Genomic DNA, 11,485 nt, shown 5'->3' on the forward strand with positions numbered 1-11,485 from the left:
GTAAATTGTTTTGTAGAATTTTCCTTCATTTGAATTTGTTATTTTTTTCCTTGATCATATTAAATTTATCCACTACTACAATCCAATATTATTACTACTTATTTACTTTTTCAAATTGTCCTTATTTTGACTGATTTTGTTCAGATTGTGTCTTGTGAAGTTTCAACACATCCTGACCTTTGATTTTTTTTTTAATCACTTATTTCCTAACATCACAACCTATCCTGGATCATTTTATATTTTGCTTCAACCAGCCTTGGAAGAAACCAGCTTTATTAAGAATTGTAGTTTTTATTACTAAAAAATAATATTTAGAAATGAAACATTACTGCTGGTGATACTGCTAGGTGATTTTAGTAGGTAGAACTGAGAAACATTATGTATCCTAACTCATGCCTACAAACATCTATGTTTGTTTCTTTCTATATTTTTAGGTATTAAAACTCATGAGTACTTTATAGTATATTCCATTTCTAATTTAGTACCACATGGGTTATTTTTGCCCCACCTTTCCCTTATTTGTAATTTCTTTTGACAGAGAGAAACCCAGATGTCCTTATCTGCCATATATTTACTTCTTAACTCCAATTTAATATGAAAATAAAGAAGTTTCAGAGTTGCTACCTCCCGATTTATATACGGATGTCTCTCTAAAGCCTTAGGTGCTTACAGGTGGCGCTCTGGGAATGTGAGTGGATAATGGAGTCTACGTCCCTGACTTGCTGTTAGGAGATGGGAGGTGGTGGAAATAGATGAGTCTTTGAGGGTGTGATGCTGAGGGTTGTATCTCCATCCAGCTCCCCCACTGACTGACTGCTTCCCAGCTGGGGTGGCCTGAGATGATATACAGTTTACCACTGTGTGGAGTTAGAATAATGAACATTAAGTAGTTACAAGTTGACTATATGGTGACTTCTACCAAAGTGACAAATCAGTTTTAATTTTTAAGTGGAAGACATTCAATGGTAACATTCAGGATGCAAGCACAGAAAAAAGGGTTTCCATGTCATTTTTCCTGAATGATTTTCTCTATGTGTGTAAAGAAGTATTGTTTAAAAATCAAACAGTGAAAGAATTCCATCATACCTTTTTTAGGTAACATATAGTGACTATCAATTTTATGTGTCAATTTTGTTAGGCGTAGGTGTGCCCAAAAAGCTAGAAAAACATTTCTTAGTGTATCTTTTTGGAGATTAACATCTGAATCAGTATATGCATAAAGCAGATCTACCCTCACTACTATGGGCATCATGCAATCTGTTAAGGACCTAAACAGAAAAAAATTTTAAAAGGCAGAGGAAGGGAAAAGTCTTTTTTTCCCATTAGTTATCCAACTGCTCTGGTTCTCAGACATTGGAAATCTAGAACATTCAAACTCTAGGATTTAACCTCTGTGTCCTCTCTACTAACCCTTATGGTTTTAGGCCTTTGGCCTTGTGACTAGAAGTTCTATCTTTTGGCTCCTTTAGTTTTCAACCCTTTGGATTCTGAATTAAATCACATCTTTCTTGTGTCTCTGGCTTACAGGCAGCATATTGTCAGTCTCCATAATGGCACTAACCAATTTGCATATAATAAGGTTCCTCTTAGTATATCCACATATATGTATTCCTATTGGCTCTACTTCTCAAATGATAAGAAGTGGAAGTAACTACATAATTCCACATCTTCAGGAATGAACCACTTTTAACTTGTTGGGTAATTTTTCAGGGATTCCTTAAATTAAAGATGACAAAGTTATACATATAGATACAATCACATCCTAATACTTCCTTATTGACTATTTTTAAAATATTGTAATACATCATCTATGTTTTTTAAAGTAATATTTAGGGTTCTCCTAATTTTCTTGATAGTGTAACATTCTATTACGTAATTACACTGTTATGCATATAATTAATTTATTTTTGATATTAGTGTAGGTAAGGGCTCAATGATACTGTTAAAAGTAAAAAAACACTGTTCTATGTACAATTACTCATTCTTCAGTATTTTCCTAGTATAAGTTTCTAGATGCAGAACTACAAAATTAAAAGATGGCATTTCTTTTTAATTTGTAGTATTACCTATATCAATTTTTTGTTTTTTATTGGTTATACAGATTCATAGATTTCATATTGGCAGAGTTGTACATGTTCACAAGTAATAATTTTGTGTTTTGAAAGTAAGTTTTTTTACCAATATTATCAGACATTTAAAAATATTTTTTATAAAAATTATTTTTTTATAAATTGAATTTTATCAAATACTAAAGTGCTATTAGTTTTTGTTGTATGAGTTTGGTCCCAAAATTCCAACTAATAAAAATTGCTTTAGAGTGATTTCTTATATTTAGTGGGTATGTTGAATGTGATTAATTTGTATAACTCACATATTGATTCCACAGTGCTATTAGTGCTTAACATCAATACACAAAAGAAATGAAAAAACCCAACTTTGTAAGATGTGCATATAATCTTCCTTCCCTATGATTAATTTATGTTAATATTATGAATAATGCATTTCCATATCTGAACTCTGACTACTTGGTTTTTCTTACTTGGATTAAATACATGTTTGTTTATTTGTTTGCTAAATCAAGAAAAATGTAAGTTTTTCCTTCTGTTTACTGTTTTCTGATATCCAACTATACTTCTATACCTAATATTACTCTTGGTATGTTTCAATTTTATGCATGACCCCAACAGTCTCCTAACTGTTTTGTGACTATAGTTTTACACTAACCTAAATGGTCACCTGATTACAACTAGAGAAACCTTCTAAATAAAAGAGTTCTTGGTATTTTGTTTTGCTATGGCAACAGAAACATGAAAATGACACATAGTATTTGATTTGGAGGCAGACTTATTTTTGACAACAGGCACTGATTGTGATCATTCCCAAAATATCAAGTCCTGATCACCAGGAGTCTAGGGATTATATGGGATAAGGAAGCAGGAAGTACAGAGACAGAATGGCTTGTTCATTGGTTTACACTTGTGTATCACAGTGACCATCTATGCATCACAGTGGTCAGCTGTATCTAAGAGACAAAAGTAAAGGAACTGAAACTATTACCTTGGCAACTGAAAAATGGGCAGATGGGGGCATCTCCCACTATAGTTTAAAATGCATTAGTATCTTCCCTTTTCCTTAAAGCTCAGAACTCTGTAATAAGACATTTGAAACTCTAGATTCTAGTCACTGTTTCTCTCTCAGCTTTATACAGAACTTTTCTGTTCCCATACTGAACATTCTAAACATTCCAAAATATTAGTAGGACTCTATATACTGCACTTCTTTGTTTCTTGTATATGTGGTGTAAGGTCTGAAATTATGCCTCTATTAATGGTTTCTTGACATCTAGTAAAATCAAGAGGATTTTATTTGAATACCCTAAACCCAAAAGAGTTGGCTCAGAGTTTCAAAGTTTCAAGTCCACAATTGTTGTCTTTCTCAGCTCTAGTAAACATGTTGTGTCCTTAGCAAGCAACAGTCCTGTCTTGGGGACTTGATACCATGCCTGCTTATTGCTAAGTTCCCTGGCTCCAGGTCTGCGGCAGCCTGCAAAATCTCACTTTGAGAGAGTCACCTTGTTAAGTAGGAAGCAGTGGTCATCCTGTCTACTTACTCCTTATACAGCCTGACCCATCCAGCCCCTAGTTGCTGTTTATTCCCAAGCACCACCTTCCCACGTGGCCTTACACAATGCATGATGTTGCCTCCCATCAGCTGTGAGTATACGTGACTAACAAATATTATCTTTCTGGTACAGAGTATCATGTTTTCAGCTATCCCAGAATAGGAATACCTTCCTTACCAACAGGATAGAGAAAAAAGAGGTGAATAAAGCATGAATTTACTATAATTTATGTTTTGGAAGGTAATTATTTATCTCACTAAAATTTCTAATTCACAAATGTGATTTAGTACAGTGAGTGAAATGCCTTGCCTCTTTTAATAACTCAACCTTTGCACCTTAGTTAAATTTTAGGTTTTTTTGTGCCTTGACTGTCATACTGCTTCCACCTGGGAAGACTTTATCAGAGGAGGGGAGTGTGGCCATCCCCTCACTTCAGCCCAGTTGATCTTTCTTGACATCACTCTGTCGTGAGCCTGCTGTGTAAACTAGGTGATTTGGTGATGGGTAGGAGGCATGCAAAATATTTAACCCGACAGAAGCAAATGTAACTTGGTGTTTGGGGTTCCCTGAGTATTCATTATTTTTTCTGGAATTTTTTTGTAGTTTCCTCTGTTGGGAGCCGCGGCCGAGCCCGGTCGCCTTACTTGGCGGACGTGAGGCCTGTAGGAAAGAGCAAAGCCTGAGCTAGATTACCCCTCCCATCAAGTGTGCTAAGATGGCGCTTATCTCCTGCTTCCTGCTTGGTAAACAACCCGCCCTGTAAGATCTCCTGCTTCACAACCCGCCCTGTAAGATAGTCTGCCTAGTAACAACTGATGTTAGCCAATCAGCCCGCATCGCGCGCTTTGAACTGATTGGCCACTGTAACCCTATAAAAGTGAGTGCCTCTCCCGCCACGAAAAAAGAAGCAGAAGAAGCACGCAAGGAGCCGCGGAGAGCGGACCGGTAGAGGCTTCGGGACAGACTGTAGGGAGAAGCACGCAAGGAGCCGCGGAGAGCGGACCGGTAGAGGCTTCGGGACAGACTGTAGAGAAAGAAGCACGCAAGGAGCCGCGGGGAGCGGACCAACAGAGGCTTCGGCCGGGAGGATTCCCGGGGCAGGCTGTACGGAGAAGGAAAATAAAAGAAAAGGTTGTCCACTGCCAGACTTTGTTGTGTGTCCTTCCTGCCGGCCGGGAGTGACACCAACATTCCTCCAATACGTCATTCCTGCTAAGCAAATATCTGAGGTAATCAACTTACAAAAAGAAAAGGGTTATTTTAGCCCAGAGTTTCAAAATTTCAAGTTCATGATTGTTTGTCTCTGCTTTGGGCATGTAGCAGGGTAACCTTGTGCAGGCAGTATGTGGGGAAGTAAAACTGCTTACCTTACGGCCAGAGGGTGAAAGAGAGGAAGACAGGAAGGAAGGAAGGAAGTTTCCCATCATGCCCTTCAGGGGCAAAGTCCCAAAGTTCCGAGGACACCACAAGGTTCTGCCTCTTACAGGTTCTAACATTTCCTAATATTCCACCCCACAGATTTAGTCTTTAATGCAGGAGCTATCAACGGACATCTAAGACCCAAACTATAGCATTTCTTTTTTAAAAAATGAAAATTATACATATTTCTCTATTTACCTACATTTCTCGCTGTCTCTAAACAACTTGTTTATGAGAGGCTTTCAGTTCTTTTTGCTAAAAGCTCCTTGACCCTAACTGCAAAACCTCTTGAAAAGTAGCATTCCCCTGAAATTACCCATCATGTTCCCTCCTCCAAATCCCACATCACAGCATCAGAATCATATTAGAAACATATATCAGTGATTTATCACTGATAGAATATATAGTTCTCTTGTCATTCTGCAAATCTGGCTTTAGATGTCCACTTTTGAATTTCTCAGGCATGAGCAAATTTCTGATATTATTTATGTTTTATAAACTTAAATAGCCAAACATCAAATTCTTTGAGCAAAACCTTGGACAATTCTTCACAAGCCATGAACTTAAAAAGCATCTTGTGACTTACCCAAAGCATAGGATAGGTAAAATGCCAAGGTGTTTGGCTAACTTATCCTTAAGAAATTCTCTCTCTTTCTAGGTTTCTTCAACTGCTGTGTCTTTAAATTAAGTAAGAAATTAATGAATGAAAAGTTTTCTTCACTAGTTATTTTGTAGTCCTATATAGAGGATTTAGCAAGATACTTTGAAATGGAAGGCAGATGGCACATATGGCTCTGTTTTCTTTTAGTGCCTGACATAAAACAGACACAGATGAAGTTCTATTTGAACAGCCTGTTATGTTTTCATCTAAATTTTATTTTATACAACATTATGTTTTCTACAGTTTTTAGTAAAGGAAATTAATTGCTAATTGGCTTGATACATAAACCAAAGATTTTGCAAAATTCTCTAATAATTGGTTTAAAAATATGTTGAATGTATGTTTGCTAAGCCCGTTAATACTCTTACTGGAAATAGTAAGGTTTTATATTGGATTATGTGTCCCACAATCATTTTAAAATAAATTACTATTTTAATAATATTTTTGATGGGTCTTTAAAATGTTTGGTTCTTGTTAGCCATTTTACTTTCTACACTTTAGGGACAATAACAAAGAAAACTTTCTCTCCTTTATCATAAAATGACACTGTCACTTGAATGTAAGACTTTCACATATGATTTCTCTGTGATTTTCAAAATAGCTCATGAAAGTCACTAGGAGTTCTGAAAACATCTCTCAAGCCTTGGGGTTGTAAGCAAAAACTATGTATAAATTTAAAAATTGTTATAGTGCAGCTTCATCGTAGAAAGATGGTCATAAAAATGAGATAATTAACCTGTGCTCACCTTGTGAGCCAAAAGTGCACACAGTGATTTTCATCTCATGGGGAAGCCTTGGCATGGCACTTGGAGATGGGTAGGGCACCATCCAGTGTCCCCCATCACTGGAGGCCCACAGGAAGTTCCCTCCAGGCCTATTTGGGCCCTGCCAAGTGACTCTGAGTGGCTGCAAGCCACCTGTTGAGGCCTGTCTAACAACCTCTACTCAACTGGGGAAACTCCCTGCAGTAGGGATAGATATTCTGAACCCAAGAAACACCCCCCAGCCCATCACAAAAAGCCTAGGAGAAATGGACATAAAAGAAAATGTAAGCCATACACCTGAAATTCCTGAAATGATAGTGACTGAACTAAAGAAAAAACTCTAAGAAGCTTAAAAGAACTCAGATCAGAAATAATCTCCCAGATAAAAGAAGAAACCATAACATGTAATAAAAGAAACGCATCTAAAGAATACATAGTTAAAAAGTTAGAACAATGCAAAAATACAGAAACCTTGAATGAACAATATAAGAAACAAAGAGAATGCATGAAACAGATTCAAAGAGACATACAGGAAATCAAAAATTTCATCAAAAGTTGGCAAAGTCACCTCAATGAAACTGAAGATAGGCTTTCAGAACTCAAAGACAACATTCCAGCTAGTGAACAGAAAAGAACTTTTAAAAATAACGAGGAATCAGGAAATAACAAGAGCTGCAAGAGCATAAGATTGGTAAGTGAAACAAAGAAGGTGACAACGAAATGATATCAAAAGGCTGTTTACAAAAGTAATAGCTGAAAATTTCCCAAATATGAAAATGAAAACTGAGATACAGATAAGTGAAGCATATAGAACTCCAAATAGCCATAACCAAAATAAAACTACACCCATGTATGGGAAATTTTCAGCTATTACTTTTGTAAATAGTCTTTTTATATCATTTGTGTTGTCATCTTTTTCATTTACACCTATCAGTCTTACATTGTTTTTCTTTGTATCATCTTGCAACTGTTGAATGGTTGTTTCCTGGTTCCTTCTTATTTTTTACAGATCTTTCCTTTCTTGTTCACTAGCTGCAATCCTGTCTTTGAGGTCTCAGAGTCTATGTTAACATTTATTCAGATGGTTTTGCCAACTTTTGCTGGAATTTTTGATTTTTGGATATCTCTGAATCTTTCATGTATTCTATTTCTTTCTTATATTGTTCATTCAAGGTTCCTATCTTTTTGCAGTGCTCCTCAATTTTTAACTATGTCTTCTTCTGATGTATTCAGAATTTCTTTTATCACATTTATCATTTCTTCTTTTATCCAGCAGATTATTTCTTATCCGAGTTCCTTTACAGCTGCATGGAATTGCTTCTTTACTTCAGTTGTTATCATTTCAGAAATTTCAGATGTATGGCTTACACTTCGTTCTATGTCCATCTCTCCTAGGCTTTTTTGGGATGGGCTTCAAGTTTGAGATTACATTTTGCTCTTTCATTTTGTCATTTCCTGTATTCCCCTTGGGAAGCTGAATATGAGTTCTCAGTTGCTTTCTGGGTTGGGATGTCTGTCTGTACAGCAGGGAGTTTCCCAAGTTGAAGGGGTGTCATTAGGCAGGGTTTTTCAGGTTCCTAGTGGCACTCAGAGGCTCCTCAAATAGGGGAGTATGCTTGGCAGACCTTCAGCACACCCCATATGGTACTCCAGAGCTACCTGGCTGCTTGAGGTTGCTGGACAGGATTACTAGGTTCTGAGTGGTGTACCAAGGCTAAACTGCTAGATGGAGTATGTTATGCAGCCTTCAACTCATGCCACACAGCATGCCAAAGCTCCTCAGCTGTGTGGGGTCACTGGGTGGGGCCCTAACTTGTTCCGAGTGAGGTGGTGAGGTTGCACGGCTAGGTGGATTTTGCTGCTTAGGACTTTTGCTTGTGCTTCTTGGCACAGGAGCCATGTGTATATTTTAATATTAAAACATAATTTAAAAATTTTAAAACATTCAAAGTTGGATTATATGTTTATATTTTGCATGTAAATAAGTACAATGAACAGAAAAACTCAAAGAACAATAGTGACAATATGTACCCTTGTGACTTTGCACAGTTATTAATGATGAACCTCAATTTTAGACTCAAGGTCCTTCCCTAGTGAATAAAGCAAATAAAGATACAAAAGCAACATCTAAATATGTTTTATATACAACATAAAACAGGGCCTTTTCAGTATTTTTAGCCTAAGGAAAAAATTTCAAGTATCTTTGCAAAAATAAAAAAGGTTCTGAGATATTTCTCATTGCCTGATACAATCTATGTAAGCATGAGGTTCATGAAGTTGATATTTATTGCCACATCCTAATGAAAACAAAATGATTCTATATGAGTTCAAAACAATACAGTCCATCTATATGTTCTCTGAGTATTTGGTTTGATATAGCATGTGCTTTATGCCAGAAATCACAGATCCATAAGAATTGGGATATGAGAGTATACCTTCCAAATAGGACTCCATGAATATCATTTATTCATTCTTTAACTTAAGCTTTCATTGATTTACTCATTTGACAAACAAATTAAGATTCATAGCATGGTTGGCACTATGTTGAAGGTTACCATACATGGACATTTAGAAAGGGCCCTCCTCTATCAGGACTTTATAAACAGTGGGGAGAACAAACATAAATTTTTGTTAATAATGAATAATGAGTGCTGCATTGTAGGATGACATTGTAGGAAACCACTGAGGTCAGTATGGCTGATGGAAGAAGAATGGATGTTGGGCACTGGCAGAGACAAAGCCCTAGATTATAAAAATGTTCCTTAGGCTTACGAAAGTGAAGTAGTATGGTATGATACATGATGTGTGTGTGTGTGTGTGTGTGTGTGTGTGTGTGTGTGTGTATTTCCAATGGATGCAGAACAGGTAGGTATTAGTGCTTCATTAAGTGCACGGTCTCTATCAAAGATTGCATATTGAAGACAACATGTGTCTTATCAGAATTTTATTTATTTATTTATTTATTAAATATATATGTTTAAATACTTCTGTTCATTAAGTACTTTTTATTTTAAAAAGCAAAACAAAATAAAGGATAGAAATGTTACAGAAATGTTCAAAAAAAGAAAATGGAATTAGCACTTGTTAATATATTGCACATTGTTATCTCAAAATATATATAAATTTATGTGTATGTACGCTAGATAACTATACTACTAATGTCTCTTAATTCATGAAAAAGAACAGTTTGTGTTGTCATTGTTTGACTGATCATTTTTGTATTTGGATTTTATTGTCTTTTAATAAAATAGTTTCAAACATTTCAGAAAAGCCACAAAACCACTGTATCTTTAATTGTAAGTGCAAAGCACTTATAATTAAAAATGCAAGACTAATAAAATTATATTTTAAAAATACAATTTTCAGCCCAGAAAATGAATAGAAATTTTTAGAAAATTGTTTTTGTAGAATCATAATTTTTAAAGTTTTTTTTAAAAGTCTCACAGGACACTTATGTTAATTTATAGAGCAAAATAAATGGAAACAGAAGCAGTGTTACCTGAAATATGAATCAGGACTTCTGATTATGGAACCAAAATTCTAAGAAACATCTAAAAGAATATTTTCTTGGTACCACTGCCTTAAACTATTTCTTCTGCCTTTTAGGCCCATCTCTGACTTGAAACACTTCACCGTTTAGTGCAAAAGGCAGGTGGGGTCCTATCTGTAAAGCCTTGGGTTTACCATTGTCTTGAAATGATCATATGTTAGTGAGACATTACATTGAAAATTTAATGATTATTTCACAAATTTCAAGTTTAGTTTATGCTACATGCTTTATAACTGTAATCAACTAACTTCATGTATATACATATACATACATATACACATATCTATACATATACATGTATACAAATATATGCATACACACATATGTATAATTTTGTTGTTATTGGCCTCTATTGCACTTTTTTATCTTGAAGAAAAATCTGTCATGAACATTATGTATTATTTAATAGAATTTATTCAATTTCTTTGGCACTATTTCCTTAGCCTCATTTAGGAGCATTTCCTTAATAATGAACTATAAAGAAGAGTTAATGAAATATACCAGCAACCCCTAATTTGCTAATTCCAAGTAGCTTTAAAAAGGTTTCAAAGTCCTTATCTTAGATCCAGCTACTTGGGAGACCATAGCAGGTGGATCACTTGAGCTCATAAATTCAAGCTCAGTCTGGGGAATATATGGAGACACGTCTCAAGAAAATAAAAAAGGAGCAAAGCACTTATAATTAAAAATGCAAGACTAATAAAATTATATTTTAAAAATACAATTTTCAGCCCAGAAAATGAATAGAAATTTTTAGAAAATTGTTTTTGTAGAATCATAATTTTTAAAGTTTTTTTTAAAAAGAAATTAGTAGTCTTTAAGGAATACCACGTAAAAAAATTCAAATTGTCCTGACTGGACAAGAAATTACACGGTCACTCCTAAATGGTCTCACTTAGGTCAGCAAGCTCCACCAGTAGATGGCAGTACGGAGACACTGAGAATACTAGCGGTGGGGAGACCCACTCAGGGCAGGGTTTCCTACTGGAGGAGTAGGAAGAATAGCGGTTTAGGACCGTTTATCTGCCTCCCGCAGACTTGTATACAGTCAAAATTAGGCTAAATGATTTATGCAAACTTCCAATAAATTCGAAATGTAAGATATCTTTATAATTTGTTCTGTCAGCTAAACTTGTCCTGTATTCCTTGAAGTGAAACTACAAACTAAAAACAATTAATGATTTAATTTTATTTATACACTGAGACTAGTAGTGCAAAAGGATAATTATAAATGATAAAAAAATAGCATCATTGAGTTAAACTCAAAATTTGCTGAGTAGGGTTGAAACTTTGAAGTGAATACAGTAGAAAAATGTTTAGTTATTGCTAGATTTAGTGTGAATATTAAACTGTACATAATTCAGTTCTAGGAAGAATCATAAAGAGTGCGATATTTATGATTTGCAATTGAGTTACCAAGCGAATTTGACTAGCTATGAATATTTTTGTACTCAAATATTAAGAATTCC

The sequence above is a fragment of the Cavia porcellus genome, unplaced genomic scaffold (genome assembly GCF_034190915.1).
Source record: "Cavia porcellus strain 051 isolate PalLab524CR breed Dunkin Hartley unplaced genomic scaffold, mCavPor4.1 scaffold_4, whole genome shotgun sequence".
NCBI classification, from domain to species: Eukaryota; Metazoa; Chordata; class Mammalia; order Rodentia; family Caviidae; genus Cavia; species Cavia porcellus.